Raw genomic sequence first — 15,221 nt, 5'->3', positions numbered from 1 at the left:
ATCAGAACAGTGAACATGAAAACAAGATCAATTATGAGAGAATTATTTTCCCTAAAGGTGTAGCCCATTTTCTAGGTTCTTTCTGGTGAACCTTCTGCAGTATAAACATTTTAAAGGAGACTAGGCCTTAATGAGAAATTATATTGGCTAATATCTAATGCAAAGCTCCAGCAGATAATCCAACTTTAAGTTAAAGATATTATTTTGAGAAGAGTCACAATGAGTTATACTTTTGCACTTAGGTATGGTTGGTGTCTGAAGTGATAACTCACCACTAATACCTGAACTAGTGTGGAGGGACAATAGTCACAAGAGACTCCTGAACTTTAGAACTCATTAGTAAGCTAAGGCTTATTTAGGTAGATCTTACCTATTACATTACTACATTAGCCATTTAAAGATTATTTAGGTATGCATTAAGCAGCCAGCCGAGATCACAGAGAATCAGTGGCATATACTCAAGATGAAATATATTGCTTAACAAGCACACTACCTAACTCTGCACCAGCCTCAGCTTCTGGATGGATTTAAGATGTAACCCCTTGTAGAGGACATTGCAATAAAGTAATCTCGAAGTGACAAAGGCAATGTCTAGAGCAGCCTCCTGGCTGTACAAAAATGAAAAAAGTCATCCTGACTGCTGCTGCTATTTGAACCTATAATAGCAGCTGGGAATCTCACCTGAGACCGACACCACAAACTCAAACAGCAAAAGACAGGCACATGTATCTGTCTCGGTCGAAGTGGCAGACATTATCTTCATCATATAATCTGGTTTTCTTTTCCAAAAAAACATCCTCACCTCAATTGCAACTAGAGACAGTGTCAGCCCACCAGCACCTGTCCATGCACCAATTTTAACCAAACACTGGTTAAAAGCAATTTACTGCTTTAGTTGAGTTAGATGTAATAGATACACAGAGATGGGTATCATCAGCATGCCAAACATATTACAACTAATGTCTCCGTACTAATCTTGCTGAGAACCCCATATACACATTAAATAAGATTGGAGACAAGATGGAAACTTGCAGAGTCCTGAGAGTTTTATCAGGCGAGAGGAGCAATTGCCCATCATCATTCTTTGAGAACACTGTATGGGAAAAAGAAAGAAAAGGAGCTGCACAACAACAACCTTATCCACCCCTCTGGAATCTGAAGACAAGTCATCAATACCTCATGATTTATGGTCTGAAGGGCAAGTGAACACCTGGTTCCATTGAAGTCAATGGGAATATTTCCATTGATTTCAATGAGATAATGATTTCACCCTTGATCTTCATGAACTGGAAGAGGACCATCTACCAACAACTAGTTCATCTTTCTAGGCTGTACCCAGTTGGTACCTAAAATGAAAAGAGTTTGCCAGAAACTGGGAATGGGCAACAGGGAATGGATCACTTCATGATTACCTGTTCTGTTCATTCCCTCTGATGCACCTGGCATCAGAAGACAGGATACTGGGCTAGATTGACCTTTGGTCTGACCTGGTATGGCAGTTCTTATGTTCTTATGTAAGGAGTCTGGGGCAATTAAATACCATAAGACATGCTACCACCTTCTCTATAACCTTAACTAAGAATGGAAAATTACATAAAAGATAATTGGCCAGTATCAAGTAAGAGTTTCATGAATAGTGGTCATATAGATGCTGCTTCAATGGAATCACAGAATCACAGAAATGTAGGTCTGGAAGCGACTAGTCATCTAGTCCAATCCCAATGCGGAGGCAGGACCAAGTATGCCTAGACCATCCCTGACAAATGTTTGTTTAATTTGTTCTTAAAAACCTTCAGTTACAGGGATTCCACAACCTCCCTTGGTAACTTATTTGAATACTTAACTATCCTTACAGGTAAAAAGTTTTTTTCTAATAACTAACCTAAATCACTTTTACTGCTGACTAAACCCATTACTTTTTGTCCTACCTTCAGTGGGCATGGAGAACAATTGATCACCATCCTCTTTATAAACAGCCGTTAACATATTTAAAAACTATTGCCATGTCCCCCTATTGTTTTCTTTTCTCAAGACTAAACATACCCAGTTTTTTTAACCTTTCCTCGTAGGTCAGGTTTTCTAACCTTTGATCATTTTGTTGCTCTTCTCTGGACTTTCTCTGAATTTGTCCACATCTTTCTTCAAGTGTGGCACCCAAAACTGAACAAAATATCGAGCTGAGGGTCACCAGTGCGGAGTAAGTGGAAGAGTTACCTCCTGTGTCCAACATACAACACACTCCTGTTAAAAAAACCCAGAATTATATTAGCCTTTTTTTACAACTGCATGACACTCACTATAACCACCAGATCTTTTTCAGCAGGACTACTACCTAGCCAGTTATTCCACATTTTGCAATTGTGCATTTGATTTGTCTTTCCTAAGTGAAGTACTTTGCACTTTTCGTTATTGAATTTCGTCAAGTTGATTTCAGACCAATTCTACAATTTATCAAGGTACTTATAATTTGACTTATATCAAGGTACTTATAATTTGACTTATAATCCTATCCCCCCAAATTGCTAGCAACTCCTCCTCATCTGCAAATTTTTTAAGCATACTCTCCATTCAATTATCCAAGTCATTAATGAAAATATTGAATGTACTGGACAGGACAGGACAGACCCCTGCACTAAGGGACCTCACTAGATATGTCCTCCCAGTTTGACAGGGAACCATTGATTAATATTTTGAATTATGGTTTTGCAACCAATTATACACTCACCTTAAAGTAATTTCATCTAGACCACATATCCCAGGTTCGCTTATGAGACTGTCATGTGGGACAGTGTCAAGAGCTTTAGTGAAATAAAGATAAATCATATTTCCTGCTTGCCCTCTACCCACTAGGCCAATAACCCTGTCAAAGAATCTGACAATCTGCTCTCCCTCAAAGAGCCACTGATAGTTTTCACCAGCAATGGGCCCAGTCCTATTGTTCTGGCCTTCAGCAGCCTGAGGGAACATGGATTCTGAGCATAAGTTATGTTTCAAATGTTCATAATTGGAAAATTATTATGGATTTTTCTTTTTCTCTTAATTTAATGACTCACTGGCATTTAAAAAAATCTTTCTAAGACGCAATGGCACTTGGACATTTGAAACCTGACATTTTAAATTGTTAATTTGTGAAAAGACAGAACTATTTGCTCGTGCATAGATTGGGGAAATATTCAAAGTGTGAGTATGAGTGAGAGAGAATGAGAGAGAGAGGCAACATACACCCAGCATTTTAACTTACTTCCTATGTTGATAGAGGAAATTAACAGTCAGAAACAAATTGATTCCTTTTCTTATTTTCTTTCAGATGAATAGTTCTTGGGCTAATCAAAAAAAAATCTGGATAGTATGCATTAACCAGGAAAGAATTGAGTGGAGCAGATTTGAGAAATGATCACATTCTGACCTGTCCTCTCTGTATATTTTTTGGCAAATGTTTGTAGGGGTTTTGTACTTCTTACACTGTCTGCCAGTGGACAGGCTGCAGAAATCCTTACTGCCATGCTTATTTATGGAAAGTTTCCTTTCATTAGTAGATCCTAATAAATCATTGGGAAGGAATATTACTTCATTTTCACTTACTTCAAAATGGTTTTGTATGGTAAGAATTGTTCAAAGTATAAGTGTAAATTGTTATCTTGTTTAAAGTCTTCAGAAAAATGTTCATATATACCTCTTTATTTGTTGAGAAGGAGAATTAGCTTTAGCTTATGTAAATCATTTGCATTCAACAACTCAAAATTTCAGTGTCAAAAGATTAGAGATTTCTTGGATATACCTTAACAGCAATTTGTAAGCACTAGTTTATTTAATTGCTTTCTTAAATTAGTAGTAATTTATTGATCTCTGGAGCTGCAAATTGATGTTCCAGGAACCTGTGTAACTATGGTGGAGAGCCTGAGAGTTCTGAAAAGGAGCTCAGAAATCATAAAATCTGATAATGGAAAATTATACAGAATCTGGGATTAACCTCATGTGTCTTAATAATGATTTTGAAGGTGGTCAGAAAATATAATAGTCTAAAAACTAAAAAATGCAATGGGAGCCTGAAGGAAAATCTAAAGTAAAGTTGACTGGTTAATCCAAGCGAATGTGAAATCCATCCAGCCCAGTCTCACATCCACATGTGGCAGGGAGTCAGTCTTCAACTCTCTGCATTGGCTCGCTATTCAAGGTTTGGGAGTCAGGACTTGATAGTCAAAGCCCTTCTTGGCACTAGCCCAAATGACTTGAAGTATCACCTTTCTCCCTGTGACCAGGACTTCTCGTGACAGTTACATTCCTCAGGAACATGAACGGTCAGCCACAACAGTTAAACTTCTGACTTCAGGAGAAAGAGCTGTCTCAGCTGCTGGCACCACTGTGAACATCACTTTCAAAAGAGACTGGTGTTGGGATTTACAAAGCACCTAAGTGACTTAGGAGCTCAACCTTTCAAAGTCAATGGAACTTCTGCTTAAGCATTTTTGATAACCCCACCTTAAAAGTAAAACAAACAGCCACTGCTTTTAGAACAAAACACAAAACCTCAACTTCTAACAACGAGGGAAAGGAAGGAGAGAAATAGAGATTCTTTTTTTCAACTTTTAACCTTGCCAGGCACTCGGATACCACAGTGAAGTGGAAACTTTAAATAAAATATACAAGAGGTCAGACTAGATGATCACAATGGTCCCTTCTGGCCTTGGAATCCATGAACTAGACAGCCAGAGCTTGTTGTTTATTCTGGTGCATATTTTTGTTTTGGGCAGGGGATAGAAACACATTGAATCTGATTCTGATCTCTCCTGCCCCAGTTTTCTGACTTCATTGGAGTTATTCCTAATTTTATCTGAGATAAAGTGATCAAAATCAGTTCCACCATTGTTGTTATAAATGGATCCTGCTTCTTGCCCTGAAAGGTCCTTACTTTTGCAACCAGTGCTGGCAGCTACACTGATTTGTGCAGCGGCCAAGAGGATGAAGCAACACTGATGCTCTCTGGCAATAGACTGTGTTGACTTGTATTGTTCAACTCCTCTTGCTGAAGGGGATGGACTAGGAAGAAACCATCTCCAGGGATTGATAAGGTGTTCAGCATTTCATATCAGCATCACTGGACCTGTCTTACTTCTTGGATCCGGATTGTGGCACGTTGATGAACGGAGATTCTCCCCGTTAGCTTCTTCTGTTAAATACAAGATACCATACTGATTTCAAAAGTAACTTAGGCATTTTTTGAAAATGAGACTAGGCTCCTTAGTCAACTATGCATTCCCATGCTGAGCACAACAATGCCCAAATACCTTTACAAATCCGGCCCTGTGTGCCTATCACTTTTCAATACGGGACTTGGCTTCTAAGTCACTTACACACTTTTGAAAATTTTACCCTTTGTGCCTCCTGCAAAGGGCTGAGCAGCCTCAACTCCTCTGTCAGTCATTGGAAGTTGAGAGCATTCAGCGCTATACAGGACTTGGACCAACATTGTTACCGTCTGCATTTTGAGGCCCCGGACTTTGCATGTATTTCTTACTTAGACTTGGCTGGATGATACTGCAAGGCTTTTATTAGCCTACTTCTTTTCAGTCAGGTACTCTGTTTAGCAGGATCCAAAAGGTTGCAGCTGACTTATTATGTGAAAGGTCTCCCAGTCCAAAACTAAATTCATTTGATTTGTCCATCGCATGTTTGAGTCCTAGAATTGCCCTATTACACCTGTTTGGATCACAGTGGATTCAGTTGGATATTTCCAATCTACCATCGTCTGTAAAAGAGACATTCTAAGAATCCTTCATTTATACTCAGTTGGCAAAATCAGTAATAATAAGCCTAGAAGGTCAAAATTAATATACCCTGAGGACAATGTAAGGGTGCCAGTCAAAGCTTACTATATTGCATAGTCTAACGTGTATATTTGCAGCTGTTATGAGGTAACAAATCACTGTAAATAGAAACTCTGCATGTTTCCAAGTCATTCAGCTATGTTGAGGAACAAGAAACCAAAGATAAGAAATCAGGGCTCATTGAACTACCAAGTAACTCATTTCTCCAGAGGAAGTAGTAATGGGTAAACTACAAAAAGTTCAGAGTCTCAGTCTGGATAAAGTTGCAAAACTTCAAATGCTTTTTTGAATCTCTTTGGTCTTGCAACTGGGCTGGAAATCTAGCAAGAACCAGCATTGTTATGACATTTCTAGTAATTCCTAGATCCAGTCTTGCTGGAAATATTGGGCCTGATCCAGTGCCCATTGAAATCAATAGAAAATCTCCCGCTTACTTTGAGCTTTTTGGAATGACCTGTTGTGCCATTCCCCAGTGTTTCAATGCTTTTGCTTTATCCAATTGAATCAACAAGGAAAATTTAGGAAAACAAAACATCTGGAACTGACTCAGGATACCACTGCTTACACCATTTCATTTTAAGAAAAGTCACTAGATTCTTGTTTTATTACTTTTTACAAAGTATGGTGCTTCCAGCAGTTTTTGTGCCCCAATGTCTTATTGGGACATTAGCTCATTACTGGTTCACAAGCATGACTGAGCAGTAGCAGTAAATATTTATATTATGACAGTGCCCAAAGGCCCTAGTTGAGATAGTTCAGTTTATAAAATCTGACAATATGACAGCACAAGAGGACATGGTTGCAGGCCAGGCAAAAACTAAAACAGAACCATCCATTGCCACTGATACTGTTCTACAATCAGAAAAAAGGAAATGCTGTGTTTTGAGTCTTGATATTTATGTTTATTCTGTTGTTAGTGTCTAATGTTCCATGTATGACACACCACACAATTTGATACGCCTTTTTTATTGCATTTGACATAGGCTGGTAGGCAGTTTTGCTGCCGCTTTGTCTCATTGTTATTGCATAAAGAAAGCAAAATGGTTCACATGTACATTCTACTTATAGCCTACCATTTTCTCACTTACCATTGTGGTTAAGTGCTTTGTGAAATTAATCTGTGCAGTGTTTTTGTAGCCGTGTTGGTCCCAGAATATAGAGAGAGGACGTAGGTGAGGTAATATCTCTTATTGGACCAACTTCTGTTGGTGAAAGAGACAAGCTTTCAAGCCACACAGAGTTCTTCTTTTTCTTCTGAAGAGCTGTGTGTGGAATTAATGGCAGGCATGGGGGATAGATTGATAATGTAACTATATATATGCATTTAAAGATAGCTTCCTCTTTTATACTGTGTGTGTGTGTATATATATATATATATATATATATATATATGACTAATACCCATTTAGCTAGCATCCCAGAGAGATGATGAACGAGAAATTGCCTGGAATATATGCCTCCACGTTACGGGCGTGGTCTCAAACAATCCTTGTTTGTTTGGGGGCAAAGGAAGAGGAAGTCCCTTTGAAAAATCTTTCCTCCAGCGAAGGGGGTGAGGGTAATGTGTATTTTTACAAAATCCTACACAGGGATGTTTTCTGAAAATACATTTTCAATTAAAATAGTTTATTTTGGACCAATATGGAGTTGGTGTTTTGTTGCATATTAGCACTGTGCTATAGTACATCTGAGATCTTTGTCATCGATCTGTCTAAAAGGAGTTTGGATTTCTTCTACCACTAGAAAACTCATTAAAATAAGAACATTTAAAAAAAAATGAGTTTGTGATTCCTGAAATGTGGTCACTTGAGGTACAATTAGAGATTGTAGTTTTTACCGTAGACTCAGGATAGGAAATAACTGCAGTAATTCAGATAACACTGTGGGTAATTCTTCCCTTTTTATAGGCAAGCACTATACTATCATCTACAGACTGAAAGACCAGCTATGATTGTTGTTTGGAACACAGTATCATTTTCACTATGAGAAATTCAGTATATAATTTCTTAGGATAGGAAATAAAGATCTATACAGTTGAGAAAATGTATGATTTTATGTTATAAAATAGTTGATTTTCTTCCAAAACATTTCATGAAAAGCAAGTTAGATTCTGTTACAGCAGGCATATTTTTGTAATCTGTTTTTATCATTGTAGGCACAGTACAGTAGAAGCAGGCAAAGCTGTCTAAGATTTCCAGCTCAATTTACTCACTTTGCAAACTCACCACAGACTGATTAAATCAGGTGCTGCTGGATCTCTTGCATTACCAAAAATAGCAGTTTCTTTTGGGCTGGGCGCTGTTCACACCAGCTCTTTTCATCAGTAAAACTTTTGTCGTTTGGGGGTTGTGTTTTTTAACACCCCTAAACGACAAAAGTTTTGCCGACGAAGTGCCAGTGTAGACAAAGCCAAAGGGATCCAGGTTCTGTTTCTACCTGTGTCACAGACGACAACACAAGCTCAGACATTATGGCTGTAAGTTTCTCAAGCTGGACACTGAATCAAGAATAAGTGATCAGTAAACTTCTGCAACTCTTGAATCCATATTTAGGCATCTACATAAAGCTTTTATTAGGTGCCTAATCATAAATTCAGGAGCTTATCTTAAGGCTCTTAAATTTCAGTTTTGGATTACTTTTTCTGTTATTTAAAATGAAATATAAACTTTAAACCCTAGAAAATCATAAATATCAAATTAGACTGAGTGTTTTAGTAGCTGTCTATTCGTTCATGGCAGTGCTAATATTTTAAAATGATACACACACATTATTAAGATCTGTTTTCCATGCCTTATTTTGAGACTGCAGATGGGATAAAATGGCCAAGTTTACTGATTCAACAGGCACTGCTTCATCACAGCAAGATGCCATATATGTGAACAGAAAGAAATAAAAAAGTCACTCCCTTTCCCAGTATTGTCGTATGATTTCATAAGCACAACTTTGGGAGATATAATAAAATAAACAGATTGTTTTTTAAACAGATGTTTTTATGCTGGTCTGCATGGGAACAGTTGATATATGAGGGAATAGTCTAAGATCTAGTACAAAAATAATATTTAAATTGGAACGAGTGCCCTTGTGATTTACACCTAATATTGCTCTCCCTCTGACAGACAGCCAAATTTTAAGGGGGAAAAATCCACAATGTATTTCTCATTTCAAAGCAGCTCTGAAAATTTGTAAGGGAAAGCAATCCAAGGATCAAAGATATTTTATATATTTTGCCATAGGATGCTTGTGCATTGATCTACAGTACTACTATCTCTATATAGAACAGTCAAGGCATCACATGTTAAAATAATGTTTTTTTGATAACTAATTTGGTTTAAATGCTAAGATTTGTAATGGGTCCTAAGGGAGTTAGGTACTCAAATCCCATTAAATTTGGATTCTTAGCTATATTTAAAGATTATGGATCCAGTCTTGTGAGGTTATGAGCGATTGGGAGTTGAGAACATTCAACAACTTGCAGGATTAGATCTTATGTCAACTCCTACATCTGTCCTAAACAGAGCTAGTATTGTAGGTCAATGACAGAGCCCCTCATCTGCAATAGCACTAATTAATGGAAAAGTCCTTTGGCTTCTGCATAGTCCACACCCTTTTCATTCAGTCTGTAGCATTAGTATGGGCCCAGAATAGGCAAAGAAAGTGGTGGGGAAGGACTGCTTCAAGCAAATCTGGGGCCCTGTGAAGACTACTGACTGCTAGGACCCAGATTAAGAGCTTGGGAGAGGCTTGCCTTGGAGAGGTGAGAGTGGGAGAGAGAGAGTCCAGAACTCATGTGTGTTTGTGGACGGAATTAGGACAATAGTGGGTGGATGTTTCCTGTTAAAGTGGAGGAGGGGAAAATGTGCCCCCCACAGGACTGGACCAGCATTCCAATTCCCCTGTGGCTCAGGTTATTTTTATCACTCAGATCTGTCAGTCTGCATGCAGCAGCACACACTCCAGGCTATGGATCTGTGGCACAGGAGCAGCAAACATCACACGAACATTTGGGATGGGCTAGGGCTAAGTGCTGTATGTGGCTGCAGATTTGGGAGCATTGTTTAAAGCGTGTAGGACCAAGGATTTTGGCTCCCAATCCAAAGGAACATGCCTACCTGTTCTGGAGCACTGCCCAGCAGTGCTACCTGTCTAGACCCTCGTGCAAGGGTCATGGTCAGGGTAAAGGGGGATGCTTCTAAGCCTGGTTAATCTCCAGCCAAGATGGCCCATTGAGGCCATGGGCTGCTGAGCATGAGTTGGAGAAGCATTGATTCTTCTCTAATTTACTTCAGGGATCAATTTGATCCCTAACTGATCCCAGGACTGGGAGAGCATACTGCCATCTTTGATTCCCCAGCTGGACTGGAGGAGCTAGCTCGTCATCTCTAAACATTTTTTCATGGCTAAATAAGCAATTGTCTCAATATTCAATTTATTTTAAACAGTGTAGATTTATCCTCACATTAGGGAGTACAATGGATTTGACTACAGCACAGGGGACCATTTCTTAGTAGGGAGAGATCAATAGGGACAATCTGTAAAATCCTATTCTTACATTTGGTCAAAGAGACAAAAAGAGGCATCACATGTCTCCAGAGTAAAGGAAGAAATGTCAGAGTTTTCTCTAACACAGACAGAGCTTTCTTTGACCCCTTGCAATGCGTATTCACAGAATTTGGTGTACTGCATGGCCAAGTCGTTCAGGTACAGTGGTAACAAGGATTAATTCTCTAGCCACTGCCAAACCTTGGGTTGGTCCACATGCTACTGGTAGGGCTAACATAGAATGGACATAAGTATTTGTATAGTGGTTCTGGATGGCTAGTGCAATGCATGATGAAATGACTGTGCCCTTGCCAGTATGGATTCAACCCAAACACGCATAAATTGGGATACCTCAGAGCTGACATATTACCAATCCTCCAAATAATATTCAAAATATTAATATTCTCCTTTTTTCTTACTTTTTTTTAACGAATGGACTTTAGAATTCTCCCAATCTCCTTTAATAAATGCAGCATGGTCCATTAACTAGATGTCTGGAAATGGGTCAGCCTTGGGACAAATGTTGAACTGGACAAGCTGTTCTTTTACCTCCTTTATCCATTAGTCTAGTTTATGTAAATAACAGATCGGGGAGGAGTATATTAACAGGTGGAGGAATGTGGGGAATAGTGGCGAAGTGAATTTGGGGATTCATTGAGAGGTGGGTGATAAATGGGGATGAGTGGTAGGGGAGGTGAGAGGAGTTGGGGGCTCACATGCGGGGTAGGGACACTGGGAATGAGATGGGGGGGTGAATGGCAAGGTAACTGGGGAAGAATAGGGGCAGGGACGCCTCTCTGTCCCTCCTTCTCATCTTCTGTGTGTGTGCAAGGATATGGGAATCTGAGCCTTGTCCCTTCCCTCTCTCATGTGAGCTGGAATCTGGGGATCCCTGCCCTCAAGGGATATTAGAGGCCCATTTCCTGCCCCCTCAGATAACCCAGGTTCTGGGGCAGCTTGCCTTCTGGAGATATCTGATCCTCTTTCCCTACCCATCCTGTGAGCCAGGATCTAGGAAAGTCCTGCACCTCTGTATGGGGAATTGAGAACATTCGTGCACCATGAACACACTGATGAGACTGGAATGAGGATCTGAGAATGGATGTTTGACATATATCAGAAACTCTCCAGCACTGGGAAAGGGGGAAGGGAATGCCCACTGAGATGAATGGAACAGTTCACACACCTCAGAGTTATTGTTTTAAGCTGTAGTCCTATCCATGGGATAGTCTCTTTCAACTGAGAACATCTAATTGAGATGAATGGGCCACTTACCAGCTCTTTGATCCTGCATCTCTGGAGTTGGAAATCCAGTCTGGGCAGAAATCTGAGAATAAACTTTAAACCCTGGGGAAAAGTCTGTCTGTCAACTTGTTTTTTGTTTTTTCTTGGAGAAACGTCATCTGAGTACATCAGAACATTTCCAAGGGGCTGAAAGTACTGTTAAAAAGAAAATAAATTACACATGTGAATGCTTACTGATGGTGAGGGGTGATTAGGAGAGCAAGATTAGGTGATAATAGGGGAAGAGGCGCTTGAGTCTGCAATGAGGGCTTGGGGTAGGGATTATGGGGAGTGGAAAAAGACAAGAGGGGTTGGAGAATATGAGGGGTAACAGAAGAAACTGGTAGCTTAGGGGTAGGGTGGGATTCATCAGGCCAGAATTCTCCCCTTCCATGCATATACTGGGATCTAGAAGAGTCCTACCTCTCCACAGGGGTTAGAGCCCCCCTCCCTGACCCTCCATGTGTGTTAGGATTGTCAGACTGAAGGTAATGCAAATTTAAACATCTGAAATCCAGAAAATAAATAATTAAGATACACATTGCCCGTGTTTAGGGTAGCAACCCAGTTTGAAGGAGGCACTGTGCATGGTTGGGGAAGTCTGGCTGAAGCCGAGGGTGAGTGGTGGCAGTAATGGGCTTTGCTCAGGATGCAGCTCAAGCTACATAACCAAGGTAGTGTGCAGCCCTCCAGTAAGCTGCTGCCTGTGATATGTATATGCAGCAGCACAGGGCGGGAGACAGCAAGAAGCAACTTCTTACATGTTATTGGCTTCTACATTGCCAACTAACCACTTAATGGGCTAGGAAAGGTGGGGAAATGATGATGGGGGACCACATGTTTTGGGGAATGGTGGGGCAGGGTGAAGAAGGAGAAAGATGCATAAGTCTTTTCTCTGATACTTAAAGTTATTGTAACCACCAAGTAATATAAGTTGCAAGCTTTTGGAACATAGGGCCAGTGAGAGAAATCTCATCCTGGGTCTGTTAAGCATTCAGACATTGCAAACATTTCAAAGCATGACCATTATTTCCATTCCACTATAACAAAATGTACAGGAGAAGCATTTTGGATGGGTTGTACATAGCAACTGTGTAGAATAGTGGAAAGGCCACTGGACTGGGACTATTCCTAGTTCTGCCACTGACCTGCTGGGTGATGTTGGGCAAATCAGTTAGCCTCGGTATGCCTCAGTTTCCCATCTTTAAATTGGGGATAATTATCTAAAGTTCTTTGAGATCAGCTGATGAAAAATGCTTATATAAAAGCTAGGTCTTTTGATTATTACCTAGCCACAGTAGCATATCAACTGAAGACCTAGATGAGAACTATAACTGTCTAAAAGACCATTAACTCCTACCAGTGAACATTTGGTTTTTGTTTAAAAACTAGGAAATTAAATGGCAAAAATATTTAACACAGATTTATGGTTGCCTGGTGATAGCTCATACTTTCCAGAGTGCTAAACTCAGACTTCTGAAAAATCAGGAAATACAGAGTGAAGGTAAACATCCACACAACTGTAACTCTGCCCTGTTTAAGCAATGCCCCAATATGTCCATATCTCACATGCTTCCACTCTGCCTTTTCACCGCAATGGATAGGTGCTATCTGAACAACTTGTGCTCTGCTCAAACATTGAGCCCCCCTCACAGAATGCCCCCTGAGCTGGCAATAGCCACTGGACATTCTCTGTATGCATTTTTGTCAAGGCTGAGTCCCCACTCTGACACTTCAAGTGCAGAAGGTGGGGGCCCGCAAGGATTTTAAAAATTAATACTGGCCACTCCAGGCTTGTATTAAACTCCCCAGGTTACAGCTTCTCTCTGACCTTGGGTGGGTAGATGCTGCAACCACCCAAATGCAAAAAAGCCCTTGGGACCCAGGAAAGAGCACTTGGGAATTCCTTCCTGTGGGGTACTCTCAAGCCCTTTCACCCCCGCTCCAGGAAAGAGCTGAGAAAGAAAACAAAGGAAATCAGCTGTTGCCACCAGCTAATTAAGCAACCTATGCACACCTCTTTGGACACAAAAATTCAATTCTGTTCTTTAAAAAGGTAAATTTTATTAAAAACAAAAAAAGAAGAAAATACATTTGGAACTTAAGCTTTTTGCTAGATTGAAAAAGAACCACTTATAAGGATTAAGCATCAAAATCTTTCTAGAGGTCCATCTTAAAGGTTACAAGCAAAACAAAAGCACCTGGGGTTAGCACAGAGGAGCCCACAAGCCTTACAAAATAAAAGAAATAAACCTAATCACATTTTCCTAAACATTTCCTGATCTACTTCCATATCTTATCTACTTACTTTATCAGATAAGTAGTTCTTGGTATGATCTGATGATTTTTCATACCTGGCTTAAAGCTTCTTATGGCATTGCTGATATGTGACTCCTCTCTCTGGAGAACAACCACAGGCAGACAAAGGGAAAGTTTTTTTTCCCCAATTTTAAAAAGTTCTAGTCCTCCCATTGACTTTTTTGGACAGGTGCACACTCCCTTCCTTTTATCTGTTGACTTGTTAACCCTTTACAGGTAAAGCAAGTAGAGAACAGCTACTAACAGGGATTTTATAGCTAACTGGCTGGCTGGGTGTCCATAAAAAGGGAGCTACCCTCCCCACCTCATTTATCACAAGTCTATACTACGCTATTCAGGTTCTTATACTGCGCTCATCACTGTAGTATCTGAGTGCCTTCCACTAAGCTACATGAGTATCATTTGTCACATGAGGTGTGTTCTCTCTCTTATCTTCTCCCTAGAGAACAACTGTGTGTGCAAAGTTGTGTTTTCTTCTAGTGTTTTATTAATTATTTATTTTATTATGATATGAACACACTGTGCTGTGTTTATATTACAGAAGGCAAGGTCACAAAGTGTGTCTTTCACTTGGAATAGAAGTTGGTAAGGTTTGTGATGATCCTTAGTTCCTGTGGGTGTTTTTCCCCTGTTCTTGGACCAGCCTCCAACAAAACTCTGTTACCTACACAGATGGCAAACAGTAAGGGAACAATAAATAAGTGACACTTAAAATACCCATAAAACTTTTTCAGTAAAAATGGTACCTTTTTTCCTCAACAGATCTGCTCCTTGTGTGTATTCTGAACACTTGCTTTAGGGACAAAAATAAGGCTTTACTGCATTTTACTCCTTCTAACCCTACAGAGCCAAACAGCTAACAGAGAGATAGCTACCAATTCTATACCATCAACTCAATTGTTTGCTGAATTCCAATCATTTAGGCCCCACTCCTGCACCATTTAAGGCATTGACTTAATGAGCATAGGATCAAGCTCTAACCCTTTTGCCACCATGCTGAAGGCACTGGGGCTGCACAAATTTTTCGATTACTTAATTTAACCAGCACAGTTTCATTACTGTTGATGATGCACAAGATGGATGAAAACCAGCATGACTTGAAGAATCCAGTCTGAGTGTGCAAGGCTGGCAGTTAGAAAAAAAAATATATTTTTGCTTGTAAACAGAGCATATTTGATCCATAAGTCATTAAGACATAACACATATAGAGCACCATGATGCCATTTTTAGAGGCACCATTCAGAGCAAAACTAT

Source organism: Lepidochelys kempii, chromosome 2 (genome assembly GCF_965140265.1).
Source record: "Lepidochelys kempii isolate rLepKem1 chromosome 2, rLepKem1.hap2, whole genome shotgun sequence".
Taxonomy (NCBI): Eukaryota; Metazoa; Chordata; order Testudines; family Cheloniidae; genus Lepidochelys; species Lepidochelys kempii.
The sequence above is the reverse complement of the archived record's forward strand: the minus strand, read 5'-3'. Positions refer to the sequence as shown.